General features: G+C 39.8%; 1 protein-coding gene across 3 annotated transcripts in view; it reads right to left on the bottom strand.

Moving 5' to 3' along the window:
* Window positions 1–22007, bottom strand: part of LOC112668321 (rho GTPase-activating protein 20-like) — a 111572-nt gene that overhangs the window by 4841 nt on the left and 84724 nt on the right. Inside the window, exon 30 of one of the 3 annotated variants that reach the window (XM_049097100.1) lies at window positions 13271–15636. The exons of the other annotated variants lie outside the window; for them this stretch is intronic. The gene's annotated coding sequence lies outside the window, so the exon portion shown is untranslated. Of the gene's footprint in view, window positions 1–13270; window positions 15637–22007 lie in introns of those variants that run through there. 3 annotated transcript variants of the gene reach the window in all.

Raw genomic sequence — 22007 nt, 5'->3', positions numbered from 1 at the left:
TTGTATGAAAAAGAAAAGATTGTATATAACATTGTTACTCTGGGTACCAAATATAAACTTGTAAATAAATTCACAATATGATGAGTCTTTAAGAGGATAGTTGATAGAGTGAGTCATTCATTATTGGTGCCATTATTTACATTTTTCATTTCCTACAAGTTTTCTTGGCGAGATGCTAGATAGAAAAATATATTTCATTTTTTTATTGGTGTTCAATTTACAAAAATACAGAATAACCCCCAGTGCCCATCACCCAATCACTCCCACCCCCCGCCCTCCTCCCCTTCTACCACCCTTAGTTCGTTTCCCAGAGTTAGCAGTCTTTACCTTATGTCTCCCTTTCTGATATTTCCCACACATTTCTTCTCCCTTCCCTTATATTCCCTTTCACTATTATTTATATTCCCCACATGAATGAGAACATATAATGTTTGTCCTTCTCCGACTGACTTACTTCACTCAGCATAATACCCTCCAGTTCCATCCACGTTGAAGCAAATGGTGGGTATTTGTCATTTCTAATAGCTGAGTAATATTCCATTGTATACATAAACCACATCTTCTTTATCCACTCATCTTTTGATGGACACCGAGGCTCCTTCCACAGTTTGGCTATCGTGGCCATTGCTGCTATAAACATCGGGGTGCAGGTGTCCCGGGGTTTCATTGCATCTGTATCTTTGGGGTAAACCCCCAACAGTGCAATTGCTGGGTCATAGGGCAGATCTATTTTTAACTTTTTGAGGAGCCTCCACACAGTTTTCCAGAGTGGCTGCACCAGTTCACATTCCCATCAACAGTGTAAGAGGGTTCCCTTTTCTCCGCATCCTCTCCAACATTTGTTGTTTCCTGCCTTGTTAATTTTCCCCATTCTCACTGGTGTGAGGTGGGATCTCATGGTGGTTTTGATTTGTATTTCCCTGATGGCAAGTGATGCAGAGCATTTTCTCATGTGCATGTTGGCCATGTCTATGTCTTCCTCTGTGAGATTTCTCTTCATGTCTTTTGCCCATTTCATGATTGGATTGTTTGTTTCTTTGGTGTTGAGTTTAAGAAGTTCTTTATAGATCTTGGAAACTAGCCCTTTATCTGATATGTCATTTGCAAATATCTTCTCCCATTCTGTAGGTTGTCTTTGAGTTTTGTTGACTGTATCCTTTGCTGTGCAAAAGCTTCTTATCTTGATGAAGTCCCAATAGTTCATTTTTGCTTTTGTTTCTTTTGCCTTCGTGGATGTATCTTGCAAGAAGTTATTGTGGCCGAGTTCAAAAAGGGTGTTGCCTGTGTTCTTCTCTAGGATTTTGATGGAATCTTGTCTCACATTTAGATCTTTCATCCATTTTGAGTTTATCTTTGTCTGTGGTGAAAGAGAGTGGTCTAGTTTCATTCTTCTGCATGTGGATGTCCAATTTTCCCAGCACCATTTATTGGAGAGACTGTCTTTCTTCCAATGGATAATCTTTCCTCCTTTATCGAATATTAGTCGACCATAAAGTTCAGGGTCCACTTCTGGGTTCTCTATTCTGTTCCATTGAACTATGTGTCTGTGTTTGTGCCAGTACCACACTGTCTTGATGACCACAGCTTTGTAGAACAACCTGAAATCTGGCATTGTGATGCCCCCAGATATGGTTTTCTTTTTTAAAATTCCCCTGGCTATTCGGGGTCTTTTCTGATTCCACACAAATCATAAAATAATTTGTTCTAACTCTCTGAAGAAAGTCCGTGGAATTTTGATAGGGATTGCATTAAACGTGTAAATTGCCCCGGGTAACATTGACATTTTCACAATCTTAATTCTGCCAATCCATGAGCATGGAATATTTTTCCATCTCTTTGTGTCTTCCTCAATTTCTTTCAGAAGTGTTCTATGGTTTTTAGGGTATAGGTCCTTTACCTCTTTGGTTAGGTTTCTTCCTAGGTATCTTATGCTTTTGGGTGCAATTGTAAATGGGATGGACTCCTTAATTTATCTTTCTTCAGTCTCATTGTTAGTGTATAGAAATGCCACTGACTTCTGGGCATTGATTTTGTATCCTGCCACACTGCCAAATTGTTGTACGAGTGCTAGCAATCTTGGGGTGGAGGCTTTTGGGTTTTCTATGAAGAATATCATGTCATTGGTGAGGAGGGAGAGTTTGACTTCTTGTTTGCCAATTTGAATGCCTTTAATGTCTTTTTGTTGTCTGATTGCTGAGGCTAGGACTTCCAGTACTATGTTGAATAGCAGTGGTGAGAGTGGACATCCCTGTCTGGTTCCTGATGTTAGGGGAAAGGCTCCCAGTGCTTCCCCATTGAGAATGATATTTGCTGTGGGCTTTTCGTAGATGTCTTTTAAGATGTTGAGGAATGTTCCCTCTATCCCTACACTCTGAAGAGATTTGATCAGGAATGGGTGCTCTATTTTGTCACATGCTTTCTCTGCGTCTATTGAGAGGATCCTATGGTTCTTGTTTTTTCACTTGCTGATATGATGAATCACATTGATTGTTTTATCAGTGTTGAACCAGCCTTGCATCCCAGGTATAAATCCTACTTGATCATGGTGAATAATCCTCTTAATGTACTGTTGTATCCTATTGGCTAGTATCTTGTTGAGAATTGTTGCATCCATGTTCATCAGGGATATTGGTCTATAATTCTCCTTTTTGATGGGGTCTTTGTCTGGTTTTGGAATTAAGGTGATGCTGGCCTCATAGAACGAGTTTGGAAGTACTCTATCTCTATCTTTCCAAACAGCTTTAGTAGAATAGGTATGGTTTCTTCTTTAAACGTTTGATAGAATTCCCCAGGGAAGCCATCTGGCCCTGGACTTTTGTGTCTTGGGAGGTTTTTGATGACTGCTTCAATTTCCTCCCTGGTTATTGGCCTGTTCAGATTTGCTATTTCGTCCTGTTCCAGTTCTGGTAGTTTATGGCTTTCCATGCAGGGATCCCAATGAGAGACTTGATCCTGGGTCTCCATGATCAGGCCCCAGCCAAAGGCAGATGCTAAATTGCTGAGCCACCCAGGGTGCCCTATTCATTTGTTTCATTTATTTATTTATTTATTTATTTATTTATTTATTTATTTATTTTAGTCACAGAGAGAGGGAGAGAGGCAGAGACACAGGCAGAAGGAGAAGCAGGCTCCATGCACCAGAAGCCCGATGTGGGATTCGATCCCGTGTCTCCAGGATCGCGCCCTGGGCCAAAGGCAGGCGCCAAACTGCTGCGCCACCCAGGGATCCCTATTCATTTGTTTCTAATAGTGATTAAGAAAAAATCATTTTAAGATACATTGAGTACCACGTGCCAGTTCAAAGTTACTATGGTTTTTTTTGTTTTTTTTTTTTACTTTTCCAACTGATGTAGATACTGAAAAGGAAACTGACAATATTCAGTTACCTGGCAAATAAAATACATATACATAAAATATACATAAAATATATATTACAAATAGTGACATTCATATATATCAAAGGAAAGGCTAATTATCTAAGTTTCTAAGAGTGAATTCCACATCATTAATTTGTCCAATGCAATAACATCTTGTGGAGGCCTGTAAATGCAGCAAAAAGAAGTTTATTAAGTAATCGTGTCATTTCTGCATCTAGAGAACAATATGGTATCGGTGATCTAATTATGATTAATATTACGTTTAAACTGGAATATTTAAATTAAGCTAGAACTTTCATGTTATAAGACAGGGGAACTACAAACAAACCTTAAAAGAATTTCCAAAACCCTGGTCCAGAAAGAGAAAAAAAGATCAGGCACCTGAGAGGTTCAAGGAATTGACTGAATCATCATGTGTACCTACATTCCACTTAAATGACAGGAGAGGCATCCCTGGATGGCATAGCAGTTTTGCGCCTGCCTTTGGCTCAGGGTTGCGATCCTGGAGACCCGGGATCGAATCCCACATCACGCTCCCGGTGCATGGAGCCTGCTTCTCCCTCTTCCTGTGTCTCTGTCTCTCTCTCTCTCTCTCTCTCTCTCTCTCTCTGTGACTATCATAAATTAAAAAAAAAGAAATGACAGGAGAGCAGAAAAGAAGCTCCATTATCAACACATGAAAAAATTTTAGAAAAGTCTGGAAGATTAGAAATCAGGGTTGAAATGATAGATAACCACTGCAGAAGAAATCTCAACCCATAACAGACACAAGAAAAAGGTTACAAAGAAGAACCTACTTCCCAAGGAAACCCCAGAGAAACTTCACACTTGGAATGAACTGGTACACAAAACCCCGCTGGGCCCTCAGCCAATCACCAGGGAGGCCAGAACTGGGGCTGCTTAGCTTGCTGTCCCCAAGAGAAACACCCAGAACGGCTGTCTTTTACATAGTTGAGGATTTGTTCTGGGAGTTCCTTGTCTGGCTGCTGAGGATAAAGAGAAGCAAAGCATAGCCTGAATTTTTTGAACCTTGGTGGTAGGCAAGGGGAGGAAAGGACAAGGACAGTAAGCTCCACTAAGGAGTGAGATTCAATAAGGGAGAGAACACAGAACAAAGCCTTCTCTCCCTTGGCATTATCACCACACTCCACACTCCTGTGAAGGAGGAGGAGACAGAGGAGGGGGAAGAGGTAAGGTGAGTGGGAGAAGGGAGAGGGGAGGAAGAGGAACGTATAGTGTGTGTGTGTGTGTGTGTGTGTGTGTGTGTGTGTGTACATAAGCAGAATCCTTGTGAAAAGTTGTAAAAATATGAATCAGACTGTTAACAGTTATCATTTGGAGGCTGGGAGAAAAAGTAGTCTGTATTCAATACAATTTTAGGGTTTTTTGTTTTGGTTTTTACAATGAACAGAATTGTTGTAATTTTTAAAACAATATATATTAGAAAATTCCAGGAAGAGACAGAAATGATGATCATAGTCATCATTTCTGGGCAAGAAAGGCTTGATGCAAAAGTTCAAAGCACTGAAGCAAATCTAACCATCAGCTACAGTTAATTAACGGATGTTCCTCTAATAGTTAAACATCCTTGGAAGTGTTTTAATTCCAAACCTCCAGAAACTATAAAGTTATTTGTAATTAAGAAGGTAATTAACTTCTATACAATTGTTACTTTTTTGTGCAAAAAAAATACACAAAAAACAACACACTCAGCAAAAGAGACGTCTCTTTCTAAATTAACTCAAAGTGGTAATTTCCAGGGTTTGGAAACCACTTCCTAAGAGTTACCCAAAGCAACAAAGGACTCACCTAATGAAAATTTCAGAAGACAATCATAAATCTTAATACTTATCTGATCAATACCCAAGAAATTCAATTGAAATGTCTTTCCAGAATATTAATCATTAGATTCCTGATGGCCTTCATAGCAGCAAGAAAAGATAATAAGTTTTAATTTTAAAACATGGTAACAGGGATCCCTGGGTGGCGCAGCGGTTTGGCGCCTGCCTTTGGCCCAGGGCGCGATCCTGGAGACCCAGGATTGATTCCCACGTCGGGCTCCCGGTGCATGGAGCCTGCTTCTCCCTCTGCCTGTGTCTCTGCCTCTCTCTCTCTCTCTCTCTCTCACTGTGTGCCTATCATAAATAAATTAAAAAAAAATAAAAAAAAACACCTAAAAAAAAAAAAACATGGTAACATTAACTTAAACTGCAATCATAAGACAGACACAGCATGCCTATTTAGGGGCTCCGTAACAAAAGAAAATTTTAATGTACCAGTTAAAACCTGAACTTAGAGTAATAATAGCATTATAGCCACCAAGGTCCAACCACATGTTTTGTCTGTTTGCCAAGATATGGTAAGAAGAGAAATGTCATTACAGGTATTTCTCCACTCTATTATTTAATAGAAATCTCTAGGTACCTTTCTAAATATAATTCCTACCACTGCCCAAAATCTCCCCCTTCATTCACTACCACAATAGTTTTCAGAAATATCCCTAAACTTCTCTAGTTTAATCACATAATAACTCTTCACTATATTGTTCTCCTTCAAAATTTCCCATTGTCAGAACCTGCCAGATTCCTAATCCTGGAGCTCTTTTGAGCTCTTGGGGCAATATTCCTCACGTGTAGACTCACCCCCAGGCCAAATTCTGTGCCCTTTGGCAAGAATTTAAAGGGGGTTGACCTGAGGATCCCTGGGTGGCTCCGCGGTTTGGCACCTGCCTTTGGCCCAGGGCATGATCCCAGGATCGAGTTCCGCATCGGGCTCCTGGCATGAAGCCTGCTTCTCCCTCTGCCTGTGTCTCTGCCTCTCTCTCTCTCTCTCTCTCTCTCTCCTTGCTCTCTTTCTTTCTCTGTGTCTAAAATAAATAAATAAATAAATAAATAAATAAATAATAAATAAATAAATAAATAAATCAATCTTCAGAAAAAAATAAAGGGTATTGACCCAATCTCCTGGGAACTCAGCAACTCCCCATTGTCATTAGCATGGCTCTGCCCTGGTATTCCAGCTCTGGTGACTACTTTCGTATTCTGATCCTGACATTTACCTCTCTTATTCTAGCTATCAGTTTCTGGTCACCAGGTTTGTGGCTCATTCTCCCGAACATAGTTCCCTCCATTAGAGAAAGTCACCCTTTACATTTACATTTTAGGAGTTAACCCCTTCCTAAACTCTGCCTGGAGTCTGGGGTCCTGCTTATGGTTCCTGCTATGGGCTCCAGGTGATTCTGTTGAAAATGCTTGAGCTGGGGGCACTCAGGGTGGCTCAGTCAGTTGAACATCAGACTCTTGGTTTGCACTCAGGTTACAATCGCAGGGTCCTGAGATTAGGTTCTCCTGTCAAGCTCTGTGCTCAGCAGAGTCAGGCTGACCCCCTCCCCCATTCTGCTCCTCCCCCTGCTTAATCTCTCTCTCTCAAATAAATAAAGTCTTTTTAAAAAGTGCCTTAGCTGGGACGCCTGGGTGGTCAGTGGTTGAGCATTTGCCTTTGGCTCAGGGCATGATCCCGGAGTTCCAGGATCGAGCTCCACATCCGGCTCCCTGCATGGAGCCTGCTTCTCCCTCTGCCTGTGTCTCTGCCTCTCTCTCTGTGTCTCTCATGAATAAATATATAAAATCTTTAAGAAATAAAAAAAATAAAAATGCCTTAGCTGAAAGAAGGCTGACATGATCTTTCAAAAAGCAAATATTCTTTTTCTAAAAAAGTTATTTCTTTTAGAGGAAGAGAGAGAAAGCGAGCATGAGTGGGAGTCAGAAGGAGTAGAGGGCAGAAGGGAGGGCATCTTCAAGCAGACTCCCCGCTGAGCTAGCAGCACCATAGGAGGGGGGGCCAATCTCACGACCCTGAGACCATTACTTGAGCCAATACCAAGAGTCCCATGCTTTATGGAATGAGCCACCCAGGCACCCGAAAAGCAAATATTCTTCAACCAGTGGTTTTCATTGTGTTGGTAATCAGAATACAACATAGAACAAGTGGTTTTACGTTATCTGTCTCTTGCATTATATCATCCATCATTCTGAATTTTTTGTTTTTCAGTCTTTTTTTTAAAGATTTTATTTATTTATTCACGATAGACATTGAGAGGCAGAGACACAGGCAGAGGGAGAAGCAGGTTCCATGCAGGGAGCCTGACGTGAGACTCGATCCCGGGACTTCAGGATTGCACCCTGGGCCAAAGTCAGGTGCGCTAAACTGCTGAGCCACCCAGGGATCCCCTGTATTTCAGTCTTAATTCATTTTGCTTTATTTGTATATCATTTTCAGCTAATTACTTTTTACTGTAAGCTGTTTGGAGTATCAAAAAGCTGCAGTAGTCCAAATGTCCAACAAGAGAAGTTGCAATAAATTAAATGCTTAAAAAATGGTTTTAAAAAGTATCAAATGTAATTTTTTGGGGGGGCATACACTCGCATTATTTTATTTTGCTTTTCCAGTCTGAAGCTACTATCATGGGCATTTAGTTATACAAATCACACAAAACATAAAAGACCAAGACACCCAGAGTGAGATACATGGCAGAGATGAACTGGTAGGGGGGCTGGCAGGGGCAGGGCTGGGAGCCAGGGGCCTGCGGTTTCCCGATGGGGCTCCCGGTGGAGGGTGACGCCTAGCTTCATCCCACCCCGAGACCCGAGGAGTCTGGTCGGACAGGGAGCACCGATCACACCGGGAGGTTCTGGCTTAGGTGGCGAGGGAGCTCAGCACCACCAGATGGGGACAGAAGCATAGGCAGGCAGGAAGGAGGGGGCCAGCGAAAGCCTCCTGGGGAGGTAGGGGCAGGTTCTGGATTCAGGGGAACATCCTGCACCTCCCCCCAACTAGCAGACAAGGAGAGCACCAACTCCTGGAGATGCTGCTTCAAGATTCCCCCACAGGACCCCTTGAAAATCATTCACGGCTACCACGAGGCTTGCCTGGGTGCTTCCAGCAATAATGCTTCGTTTAAAAAAATACTGATTTGGTCATTTTCTGATTCCAGTCAGGCCTGGATGAAAGGAGAGAGAGCAGAGCCCCAGGCCAGAGCGGGCTGTGCGGAGGGTGAGCCTGCTTGGTGCACAGGAGCAAGCAGCAGGCACTTGCTGGCTGCACCCCCTCCTTCCCGCGGCCTTCGCCAGACACAGGGAAGGTGCACCAGGAGGGGTCCGATGGTACAGTTCCTGGGAAGTGGGGGACAGAGGCTCTCACACGGGGACGTACTGGACGCTGACAGCCACGGGAGGCGTGCAATCCACTGCCTCCACCAAGAATGCCAGCTGCTATTTTGACATCGAGTGGCGTGATCGGCGGATCACACTGCGTGTGTCCGTGCAAGTTTGTGACAGCCAAGAAGAACGGCAGCTGGCTGCCTTGGTGGAGAGAGCAGGGGATCGGAGCTTTTCCTCATGAAGCTCATCAACCGTCCCGTCATCGTGTTCCGTGGAGAGCATGGCTTCATTGGTTGCCGTCATAGGCACCCTGGATGCCAACCGCTCCAGCTACGATGTCCTCCAGCTGGAGTTCAATGATGGTGCCTACAACATCAAAGACTCCACAGGCAAGTGACTCATCGGTCGCCAGCAGCAGCGACACCCCCGTGGACTTCTTCAAATTCTGTGACTACAACAAAGTGGCCATCAAGGTTAGTGGGCGCTACCTGAAGGGGGGCCATGCAGGGGTCCTGAAGGCCTGCGCTGAGACATCGAGCCAGCCAGCTCTGAGAGTACTGGCCGCTGCCCAGCGCCCCAGCCCCGCCCTGCCCACACCCTTCTACTAATATCTGTCTTCTCCAGGCGGGCTCTGGCGTGGTGGTGAGCCCCTTGCCTTTCAAACTGGAAACCCAGCAAAACTGGTGCCCCTACCCGTTGCCCCAGGCCTGGCCCTCAGAGGGATCTCAGATCCTTCTGTCCTCTCTTCTCTGCTGTGGGTGAGGCTGGCACCCCTTTCTTCTGACCTCAGACGACTCTGAGCCTTATTTTCCCAAAATGGCCAAGAAGAGTGGGGGGCTGGGAGCCTGGCGGGTGTGTAACTGGAATCTCCTGCCCCCTCCGAGAGCCTCAAATGTAATTTTAGAGGAAAAAATATATATGTATGTCATGTATATCATTGTGCTATATATATACATATATATCTCAGTGTGTATAGATATATACCTATCAATGTGCTCCCAAAAGAAAAAGATATCAAACACGTTAACAGACCTTGCTTGTTTGCTTTATTGAAGTTCGATTTGCGGACATACAGTATAACACCCAGTGCTCATCCCATCAAGTGCCCTCCTCAGTGCCCATCACCCAGTTACCCCAGCCTCCTCCCCGTCTCCCCTTCCACAACACTTTGTTCATTTCCCAGGGTTAGGAGTCTCTCATGGTTTGTCCCCCTCTCTAAATTTTCCCACTCAGGTCCCCCCCTTTCCCTTATAATCCCTCTCATTATTTCTGATATTCCCCATATGAGTGAAACCATATAATGGTTGTCCTCCTCCGATTGACTTACTTCACTCAGCATAATACCCTCCAGTGTCATCCACATCAAAGCAAATGGTGGGTATTTGTCCTTTCTGATGGCGGAGTAATATTCCATTCTCTATATATACATCTTCTTTATCCATTCATCTGTCGAAGGACACCATGGCTCCTTCCACAGTTTGGCTATTGTGGACATTCCTGCTATAAACATTGGGGTACAGGTGTCCCAGCATTTCACTGCATCTGTATTTTTGGGATAAATACCCAGTAGTGCAATTGTTGGGTTATAGGGTAGCTCTATTTTTAACTTTGTGAGGAACCTCCACACTGTTTTCCAGAGTGGCTGTACCAGCTTGCATTCCCACCAACAGTGTAAGAGGATTCCCCTTTTAGGGATGTCTGGGTGGGTCAGTGGTTGAGCGTCTGCTTTTGGCTCAGGGCATGATCCCAAGGTCCTGGGATGAGTCTCATATCAGGCTCCCTGCATTGAGCCTATTTCTCCCTCTGCTTACGTCTCTGCCTCTTTCTGTATCTCCCATGAACAAATAAATAAAATTTAAAAAAAAAGAGAGGATTCCCCTTTTTCCTCATCCGCTCCAACATTTGTTGTTTCTTGCCTTGTTGATTTTCACCATTCTCACTGGTGTGAGGTGGTATCTCATTGTGGTTTTGATTTGTATTTCCCTGATGGCAAATGATGCGGAGCATTTTCTCATGTGCTTTTTGGCCATGTGTATGTCTTCTTTGGTGAAATTTCTGTTCATGTCTTCTACCCATTTCATGATTGGATTTTTTGTTTCTTGGGTGTTGAGTTTACTAAGTTATTTATAGATCTTAGATACTAGTCCTTTATCTGATATGTCATTTGCAAATAGCAGAGCCTATTTCTAAGTAAAAGCAATTGTACATATTTAACCATGTTCTTCTGTTAGTCCATATGTTATAATTTTTCTAGAATTAACATGTGTTATTTTTGCAGTAAAAAAATAATAAATAATAAACAGACCTTGATAAATAAATAAACTTGATGCCGAGCAGTGGTACCACTTAGTGACTAAACAGCACAGGCTTTGGGTGGACTAGGGTTCAATGTCTCTTTCTATGATTAATTGGCTGTGTAACTGCAAACAGCTTCATCTCTCAAACCACCAGTTTCTTCATTTGCAAGATGGAGAAAATAACAGTGCTTATCTCATAGACTGATTTTAAGGAATAAGGTGCTTGGCACATGATGAGCATTTGTGAATGGTAGTCGCTATTATTATTACTAATTATTATTATTATATTATTATTAGTAGTAGTAGTATTATTATGTAAAGCTTGAAAGCCTGTGGTTAAAATATTCATTTTATTTTCAAATTTATTTCAACACAACTGTCAAATAAAGTTGCTCTGACAATGCTGCTTTTGACTAAATTTCATTTGGCCAAATTGATCTCAGCCAAAATATAATTCAATTCCACCGACTGCCTCCCAGAACTCTGAATTGCTTTGGATTTCTGTTGTCACGCACTGTTCACTTGTTAACATACTAATGCATCACTCTGGTTTGAACCTCTGATCCCAACCACTTGTCTGAACTATATCTAAAGTGACCAGCCATCTGCTTTGTCTGCAACTGAAGAGTTTCCCAGATCACGGGGCTTTCAGAGTTAAAACTAAAAAGAGTTCTGAGCAAAACAGAATTTTTGGTTACCCTAATTATACCCATCATGTTCTCCAAAACCACATTCTTAACTCTACTTATGATTTCCTACCAATAATATTTACTGGGTGCATCCCCCAATCTCTAGTCCCAGCTCAGGACTCTCAATAGGCAGAACCAGCCATAACCCAAATATGGCTTCAACAGCTTATCAAATAGACTCCCATAATCTGAACTCAGTTTGTCCTCTCATCTTCAAATATCCTTCAAAAGAACCTACATCTTATTTTTCAGTCCAATTGGTATACTTCCTCTCAAAAACACTGGACTCGTTCCTGCCTTAGTACAACTGCAAAGATGCCACCTGGCCTCTCTTACAACGCTTCATCATCATCATCATCTGAGGCACAGTTCATTTGTATCCTTCTCCATATCTAATCTACTAAATGCATGTAGGTTCCAGGAGTTTTTCTATATAAAATGTCTTAATTTTATTGGTTACTTATAATCCATTTCAGTGTTTTTTTGTCATTTAATTCATATGATCAGTGAGATTCTAATATGTGTTTATATCATTTTCCCAAAGATAATTTCCTCAAGGCAACAAACAAGAATTACCATGTGTTGCCCACAGCAGTAGCTGTACTCATACAGTTGCTCAACATTTGACAAATAATGAATAGTAAAAAAAAGCATATTAAAATGCTTGTGTCTATAGAAGAAAAACACTTATTAATAAAAGTTTCCTAAATAAATAAATAAATAAATAAATAAATAAATAAATAAAAGTTTACTGATATTTTCCTTTACTTGACTTTGGTAGTAGGCTATTACAATAAGCCAGGTCACAGATAGTGATGACTTGGGAATATTATGACAGGGGAATAGTGGAGATGGGGAGAAGTAATCAGTATGATCTGAAGAGAAAGCAGATGCTATTTCCTGACAGAATGTACATGCAGTATGAGAGTAAAAGGTTTAAGGGTGAGTCCAGGGTACTACAGTTTTCCCTCAAGCATTCACAGATGTTACTCTATTTAATGATAATTCTTGGGATGCCTGGGTGGCTCAGCAGTGGTTGAGTGTCTGTCTTTAGCTTAGGGCATGATCCTGGAGTCCTGGGATCGACTCCTGCATTGGGCTCTCTGCATGGAGCCGGTTTCTCCCTCTGCCTATGTCTCTGCCTCTCTCTGTGTGTCTCTCATGAATAAGTAAGTAAAATCTTTAAAAAAGAGAGAAAGGAAAATTTCCTGTTGAAAAATAATAATAATTCTTCTTAAGGTTCAAAATAAAACACTAACTACAGATTTTTGCTTTGAATCTATATCTTCTCTGTATATTTCAACATATTTTCATGTGGTCCTTCACTCATGTGCCAAAGAATATTAATCAACTCATTTTTAAAAAAAGATTTTATTTATTTATTTGAGATGGAAAGAACAAGAGAGAACAAGCATGAGCTGGGGGTGAGCAGAGGGAGAAGGAGAAGCAGACTCCCTGTTGAGCAGAGAACTCATGTGTTGTTTGATCCCAGGACCTTGGGATCTTGACCTGAGTTGAAGGCAGAAGCTTAACCAAATGAGCCACCCGGATAACCCAAATTCAGCCATTTTTAAAATTAACTACTATTCTTCAACAAATCTACACAGAGTCATTTATAATTCCCAACCAAAAAATAAATCATTTTAGTAACAAACTACTTGCAAAGCTCTTCCTTTGGACTGATAATCTATTCAAATAAGTAAAGTACAGGAGAATGTTGATCTGTTTCTCTGAATGACACAAAAAAATCATGGTGGCTTACAGTTTTATTAGATTCATCATTTTGGTAGTAACATCTCATACAGAATTCAGATTTACAGGCAAATTTACACATACAAGAGCTTCTCTGAATATCCTAATTGTTAGGGCTTTTTTTTTAACAAACTTAGGAAATGAAGATGAACAAGCCCAGAAAAATGTAGTAAGTAACCTGGCTGGAATGATTCAACAGGAAAATTGGACATAGTGCCTTATGGTAGAGCTGCTGCAGAGTATTCTCTTGAGGCGGGTGCTCTGCCAAAATCCTAATGCACCACGATGACCATTTCTGAATTCATAAAGTATGGAAGGGCCACCATATAGTGTTATATCCAACTGTCATGAAGTTTGAATGATTATGTGTATGCATATAGTCTTTAAAAAATATTATCATCAATGTCATTACCTCTTTCCATATTAGTAACCTACTCTTACCTCGCTAGAGTGTCTTAGCTGATTGGGAAGTTCCAACACAGGATCAGTACATAGTGATGGAATCAGCCCCTATGCCAGAATAAAAACTCAGGTCTAGAGAGGAATAAGGAGAGAGACTGGATGATGGGCTTTAGAAATAGACTAGGAACTGACACTACTCTGCTACTTTCTGCCTATGTAGATATCCTTCCTTATCCCATGGGCCTCAATTTCCTCATCCGTAAAGCAGAAAATATAAAACTTATTTATGCCTTGGATCGTACTGCTATTTTCCAATAAGTGGCTAAGAACACATAAAAGAAACAACAATACCTCACATCGATATAGCACTTGGCAATTTTCTAAAAATATCACGTACTTTATCAGATTTTCACCTTCTGAGAGATGGATGAAAATGTCAAGTGCATTTCCAAGTACACTGGGTGGAGAGACTCTGCCTTGGAATCAGACAGACCTGACTTGGGATTCTGGTATACAACTTATTAGCAATGTATCCTCAGGAAAGGTTATCTTAACTTCATTTATTACCTTATCTACAAAATAGGATCAATAGCACCTACCTAAAAGAGTAATTCTGGATTAAAAAATCCAAAAAAATCTGGGTCCATCTCCCAGAAGAACACCTCCAAGCTGTGCACATTTTACCGATGGGGGAATTGAGACTAAGCGATGATAAACAATTGTAAAGCTCACACTTACCAAATCCTAGAGCCAGTCTAGAACTAGAACCATGAGAAGAACTGGCATAGTGAACTCAGGAGTGAAATAGAATGAGTTCATCTATATAGCTTTCAATTTTCCTGGATAAAACATTTCTTAAAGGAGGCTAAAACAACCCAATGCATTTAACGGCTAAAGGGAATTTGTCCTCATATATTTCTTTTATTTCTTCTGCTTAATTTTCAATGACTCACAAAATAATTTCCTTTCTTTGGCCAGACACCTATTATTTACTATGCTACCTCAATCTTATGAGCAGGAAAAAAACTTATATTCTGTTATGTACATCTGATATTAATATACTCATGAAATAGCCACTTATATGTCATATACAAAGTAAGAACACTTAATTAGGAGACAAGATTGTTCTTCTGGCTTTGGATTTCCCATGTGGGCCATTTCACCTTGGGTGAGTCTCATCATCTTTGAAACTCTTTCACTTAATCTGTAAAATAGTGTAGGTAGACTTTATAATCTCATCCCTTTCAGAAGTAGATTCAATCACAGGTGAAATAACATCTTTCCCAAGAGCTTTAATGAAGTTAAAGAGAAATGCATATACAGGATGATGTGATCATTGCTGCCCCTCTCAGACCTCACCCTATGAAAAGGACAGTTGGTATGGAATTAAGAAAAACACTTAAGTGGGGTATGACAGTGAAAAAGTGGAATACACAATCTTGGAAGATTGGGGGAGGGGACTTCTCTGAAATTACACAGGATCATGTAAGCCACCATTTGATAAGCTTTTACCAATGGAACTGCTTCTGTATTGTGGCAATAGCTAAGACCAAATAAACTCACAATGCCTTCCAGTCTAATTCTTTCTGATTCTATCACTATCACAAAACATTTACTCCTGGATATCTAGATGTATCTACTTTTCAAATTTCCTATCTCCTTCCAACATCCAGCATCACTCACAAATCTCCACTTTCTCTGACAACTTGCCCACTGTCCCTTTTCAAGTACCATACCCCACTAAGATTTCATGATCTCATGCATTTGAGGTTCAGTTCTGCTATTTCAAAACAGCAAATGTAACTATCTCTTGTTTTGTAAGGAAATATAGTCCCCACTGTGCACAAGTAAATATAACTCTAGAAAAGGCAATGGGTGATTTGGTATTTCAGCTGCACCTGTCTGTGACTTAACTTGGTTTCTCTTTACTTGTTGGCAGACTGCTGTCCACATGTGGGTGCTGTAAAAAAAAAAAACATATGACTATGAAATTGGCAAAGGCATAATTTAGTGTATTGAAACGGTAGAAGATAGTGTCAGATTATCCAGCCAAATTGACTAATGACTAATCAATAGAGTAGGAAATAATCTTCAAAATTCCTAAAGTTACAAACTGAAACTATAGCAGTATGGATGAGGAAAGTTTGAACTCCTACTCAATTATCAATAGAAGTAGGAGACAAGTTATACAGTGGAGAAAATAAAATATAATGAAGTAGGAAGTAAGAATTCCATATGTAATATCCTTTCACTTAATTCTTCCTTACAAAAATCCTAATTCAACCTCAACCTGTATATTAACATCAGTTCTACAGAGTTCAAAATATAAAGCTGAAAAATATCAGGAAAAAATTATTTCCACAGTAAAATTCACAAAATATATCATTAATACTCCCCTAACAATACAAAAAATCTTTAAAATGAACACTGGGTGTTATTCTGTATGTTGGCAAATTGAACACCAATAAAAAATAAGTTTATTAGTAAAAAATAAGAAAGACCTAACTGTAACAGAGCATTGCATTCCTATTTATTTACTCCCAACCCAGGAGGGGGGACTGTACCAAGTTGTGATCTAGCCCAGAGTGGTGTGTGTGTGTGTAGGAGGTGTGTACTATATCAGGCTCGACCAAGTGACTTGTATTGGCACATGAAATGTGCCTGGAAGCAAAGTGAATCATGTCCAAGAGAATGCTTCAAGAGTCGTCATGTTTGGGTGACTGTTCTTTCCCTTCTGCCAGAAAAATGCATGTCTCTTGTAAGTGTTGTTCCTTTACACATCAAGTGGAACCAAATGCTGGAAAGAGGCACAGCCTCCTGTACCCCACACTTGCATGGACAAGAGCTAAATCTTTGTTGCTATAAACCACTAAGACTTTAAGGTTATTTGTTTGAGCAGTCTTCTTGGCAAAAGTTGGCTGATACAATGACTTAAGCAAAATAATACTTTTTAAATTATTCCCTTGGTAAAAATAAAGCATCTTTTAATCAAGGATATTTATGTGAAGCAGAAAAATGACAGGTGTATTCAAAAGAGTGAACTGTGCAATATAAGTTAATTTCATATTTATGGCACATTCATCAGGTCGTATTAAAAAGTGAAGTTTCAAACAAATGTAAATGTTTCTTTTCTTTCCTTTTAAAAAAGATTTATTTATTTATTTGTGAGAGAGAAAAAATGGAGGGGAAGAGGGAGAGCAAGAAGGAGAGAAGCAGATTCCCTGCTGAGTGTGGAATCCTACTCAGGGCTGGATCTCACAATCCATGAGATTATGACCTGAGGTGAAATCAGGAGTCAAATGCTTAACCAACTGAGCCATCCAGGTGCCACTAAAATGGTCTCTGATGGTTTTAATAATAGCTAATAATCAGACACACAGCAAGGAAACAATTTAATAGGATTCCTAGGAATGAGATACTATATTAGGCAAAAAACTAAGTCCATAAATAAAAAACAACAATCACAAATCACTAACATATATGCTATCTTTCTCTGAGGGGCTCAGGCAAAGACAGTAATCTTTAAAGTATCTTACAAAAAAAAATCTGACATGGAAAAAAGTCAACAGAAAAGACAAGAGAATAAAAAGAAAACTCTGTTACACAGAAAACATGTGATTTGATCCTAGGAAACAGGTACTCTTCACAGGAAAAAAAAAAGTATACCTCAACTATTTTACTTAGGTAAATTATCAATCTCGACAGGCCAAGAAACTTTAGAATAAGATTATGTCACAGAGAACACAGTGGCTATTTTATAGACAAGCGATTAGAGAGCATATTGTGTTCCCAGAGCATTTTTGCTCTATTTTACATCAGAAGTTTTTTTTTAATTTTTTTATTTTTATAATAAATGTATTTTTTATTGGTGTTCAATTTACCAACATACAGAATAACAGCCAGTGCTCATCCCGTCAAGTGCCCCCCTGAGTGCCCATCACACATTCACCATCAACCCCCGCCCACCTCCCCTTCCACCACCCCTAGTTCGTTTCCCAGAGTTAGGAGTCTTTATGTTCTGTCTCACTTTCTGATATTTCCCACACGCCTCCACCCCAAGATTGCTAGAACTCATACAGCAATTTGGCAGCGTGACAGGATACAAAATCAATGCCCAGAAATCAATGACATTTCTATACACTAACAATGAGACTGAAGAAAGAGAAATTAAGGAGTCAATTCCATTTACAATTGCACCCAAAAGCATAAGATACCTAGGAAGAAACCTAACCAAAGAGGTAAAGGATCTATACCCTAAAAACTATAGAACACTTCTGAAAGAAATTGAGGAAGACACAAAGACATGGAAAAAAAACCTCCCAAGACACAAGAGTCCAGGGCCAGATGGCTTCCCAGGGGAATTCTATCAAATGTTTAAAGAAGAAATCATACCTATTCTACTAAAGCTGTTTGGAAAGATAGAAAGAGATGGAGTACTTCCAAGTTCGTTCTATGAGGCCAGCATCACCTTAATTCCAAAACCAGAAAAGACCCCACCAAAAAGGAGAATTACAGACCAATATCCCTGATGAACATGGATGCAAAAATTCTCAACAAGATGCTAGCCAATAGGATCCAACAGCACATTAAGAAAATTATTCACCACGACCAAGTAGGATTTATCCCGGGACGCAAGGCTGGTTCAACACTCGTAAAACAAACAATGTGATTCATCATATCAGCAAGAGAAAAACCAAGAACCATAGGATCCTCTCATTAGATGCAGAGAAAGCATTTGACAAAATACAGCATCCATTCCTGATCAAAATTCTTCAGAGTGTAGGGATAGAGGGAACTTTCCTCGACATCTTAAAAGCCATTTACGAAAAGCCCACAGCAAATATCATTCTCCATGGGGAGGCACTGGGAGCCTTTCCCCTAAGATCCGGAACCAGACAGGGATGTCCACTCTCACCACTGCTATTCAACATAGTATTGGAAGTCCTAGCCTCAGCAATCAGACAAAAAAAAGGCATTAAAGGCATTCAAATTGACAAAGAAGAAGTCAAACTCTCCCTCTTTGCTGATGACATCATACTCTACATAGAAAACCCAAAAGCCTCCACCCCAAGATTGTTAGATCTCATACAGCAATTGGGTAGCGTGGCAGGATACAAAATCAATGCCCAGAAATCAATGGCATTTCTATACACTAACAATGAGACTGAAGAAAGAGAAATTAAGGAGTCAATTCCATTTACAATTGCACCCAAAAGCATCAGATACCTAGGAATAAACCTAACCAAAGAGGTAAAGGATCTATACCCTAAAAACTATAGAACACTTCTGAAAGAAATTGAGGAAGACACAAAGAGATGGAAAAATATTCCATGCTCATGGATTGGCAGAATTAAGATTGTGAAAATGTCAATGTTACCCAGGGCAATTTACACGTTTAATGCAATCCCTATCAAAATACCATGGACTTTCTTCAGAGAGTTAAAACAAATTATTTTATGATTTGTGTGGAATCAGAAAAGACCCTGAATAGCCAGGGGAATTAAAAAAAAAAACATATCTGGGGGCATCACAATGCCAGATTTCAGGTTGTACTACAAAGCTGTGGTCATCAAGACAGTGTGGTACCGGCACAAAAGCAGACACATAAAAAAAAACCTGGATACATAGTTCAATGGAACAGAATAGAGAACCCAGAAGTGGACCCTGAACTTTATGGCCAACTAATATTCGATAAATTAGGAAAGACTATCCATTGGAAGAAAGACAGTCTCTTCAATAAATGGTGCTGGGAAAATTGGACATCCACATGCAGAAGAATGAAACTAGACCACTCTCTTTCACAATACACAAAGATTTGAGACTTGCCAGACTCCACAATTGTGTGAGCCCATTTCCTGTTTTGAAATAAAGATTTTATTGATTGATTGATTGAGAGCATGCAGGAGAAGGGGCAGAGGTAGAAGATAACAAGTTTCTAGATAAAAGTTGTGGTTGTTTTGCCCTCCAATTTATAATGTTCTCTTAAGGATAATACTTTCTTCTTAAATTATAGCCATTTACAGATTTTCTTAAAATCCATTCATGTGCTTTGGAAAGAAATCTAAAATTTGCTGTCTGCAAAGAACTATTAATGCTATAAAATTTGTGTTCATTCTGGGTGGCCTGAGGCACCATTTTTTTTAAGGAAAATGTTAGAAGGGAACTAACATTTAGGAGATTGGCTCAGAGATGTTTGAAAGTTTAAGAGGAGTGATGACTATGGATGTAGTCTGCATGTTTGCACACAAACCAATCAAGAATAAGCTGACCCAATTATCTAGACATAACTGTGCCAGTCTCTTTGGGTGCAGAAGCCTGTGTTCTCCTAAGAGAGACAAAGCTAAAACATACTACACATTTATACCAATATTTTGGGGTTCACAAAACTTTTTGCTCAGACCCAAAAATAAAATAATAAAGCAAAAAGTATAAAAAAAGCGTTGAGCTGCTTTGACCAGAGCAAGGCTCCACTGATTTGCTTAAATTTCCCACTGCTCTAGCCCTGCTCTGGTACGTGCCATGGAGAACCACCTGAGAACCATTCAGAAGTCACATTTTCTATTTCCTCATATTCTAGAACCCGTGGATTACATATGTGTTATCCATAAAAAGCATTTGATGGGTAAACAGAGAATTGCTGAAAAAGATATAGATATATACACAGACAAAAGAGTAAAATTGAAATTTCAATTTCAGAAAATGTAAAATTAAAAAATGAAACGTGCCTTAAAGACTACATGTCACAAAAATCACAGGAAAATGATTATAAGGCTACAGAAATTCACAAGAGAAAATGCCAACATGGCTGATCAAATCAAAACAGACTTTGTTGGGAAGCTGACTCTATAGGTCGGACATGGATGGGAAGAGGACAAGAAGGGAACTGTCTAGGGGTAGCAAGAGCATGAGCACAAGTGCTAGAGCAGAAATGACAAACTGAGAAATTAGGAAACTTGAGAATTTTCCACATCTTTGAGTCCTGACTTCTCTGTGCTTAATACCTTCTTCAACTCATTTCTATCTTCTTGCATTTTAGTATAAGGAGTCAGGAGGAAACAAGCTCCTTTAAAACTTTCCTGAGCAATCTACTCAGATAAATATCCGATTTTATTGTTCCAAGTTCAAACTTCCACAAAATACTGGAACACTCATTAAGACAAGTTTTTGCCATTTCATGACAAGGTTCTCCTTTTTTATGGTTTCCAATAACACGTTCCTTATTTCCATCTGAGATCTCACAGAAAAATCTTCAACATCCATATTTCGAACAATCTGTTTCTGATTAGTTATGTATTCTCTAAGAAGATAGAGTCTATCTCTGAAGCTCTTGCTTTTATTTCTGAACTCTTACCAGAATCGCCTTCAACATCTATTATTTCTACCAATAGTTCCTTCACAGCAATGTGGGCTTTTCCCAGTGTGGCCCTCCAAACTTCTACATCCTTCCCCCTTACCCGGTTCTAAAGCTGCTTTGGCATTTTTAGGTATTTGTCACAGTAAGACCTACTTCTTGGTACCAAAATCAGAGGGGAAAATGAATGAAATGACCTTTTTAAAGATTTTTATTTAATGAAGAGAGAGCACATGAGCGAGAGAGAGCAGGGAAGGAGAGAAGGAGAGAAGGTATCTCAAGCAGACTCCCCGCCCAGTGAGGAGCCCCATGTGGGGGCTCCATCTCATGACCTGAGCTGAAATCAAGAATTGTATACTCAACCGACTGAGCTACTCATGTGCCCCTGAAATGATCTTTATTGAAAAAATATAAAATTGTATGAATAGGAAAAAGATCTGATTAGTAATCCCAGAAAACATATAGGTGTGGAAAAAAGAAAAAATATGAAAGTAAAAGAATAGACTCTAGAATGACCAAGGTTAAGGAATTAAACTGGAAAAAAGAACTGAGAATTTTACCCAGGATGCAGTACAAAGAGGAAAAGTGAAAAGGTTGTTTGTATCGAGTGTTCTTTGAGAATCATTGTTTCATAAAATTTTAATGGATTCTAGTAAGAGATAATAGAGGAATATTGGAAAAAGTGGTCAAAGACATAATAGCTAAGAAATTCTAATATAAATAAAAATTGACACAGAGGATACAAAAATATGATTTATGAATCTAACAAAACTTAGGAAAGAAGAAAAAAGGAACCAGGAGAAATCTTTGATGAAATAAAAATACAAAATATGGTTTGTCAGTATAACTCGAAATACACTATAATGACAATAAATGTAATAGATTAAATCGCTTTAATAAATATCAGAAATTATCAGTGTGGATATAAAAAATCAGTTATATGCTGCTTACAGGGGACACATCTACACACACAACCTAAA

This window comes from Canis lupus, chromosome 19 (assembly GCF_003254725.2).
Source record: "Canis lupus dingo isolate Sandy chromosome 19, ASM325472v2, whole genome shotgun sequence".
Lineage (NCBI taxonomy): Eukaryota > Metazoa > Chordata > Mammalia > Carnivora > Canidae > Canis > Canis lupus.
Note: the sequence above shows the minus strand (reverse complement) of the source record. Positions and strands in the feature narration are given on the sequence as shown.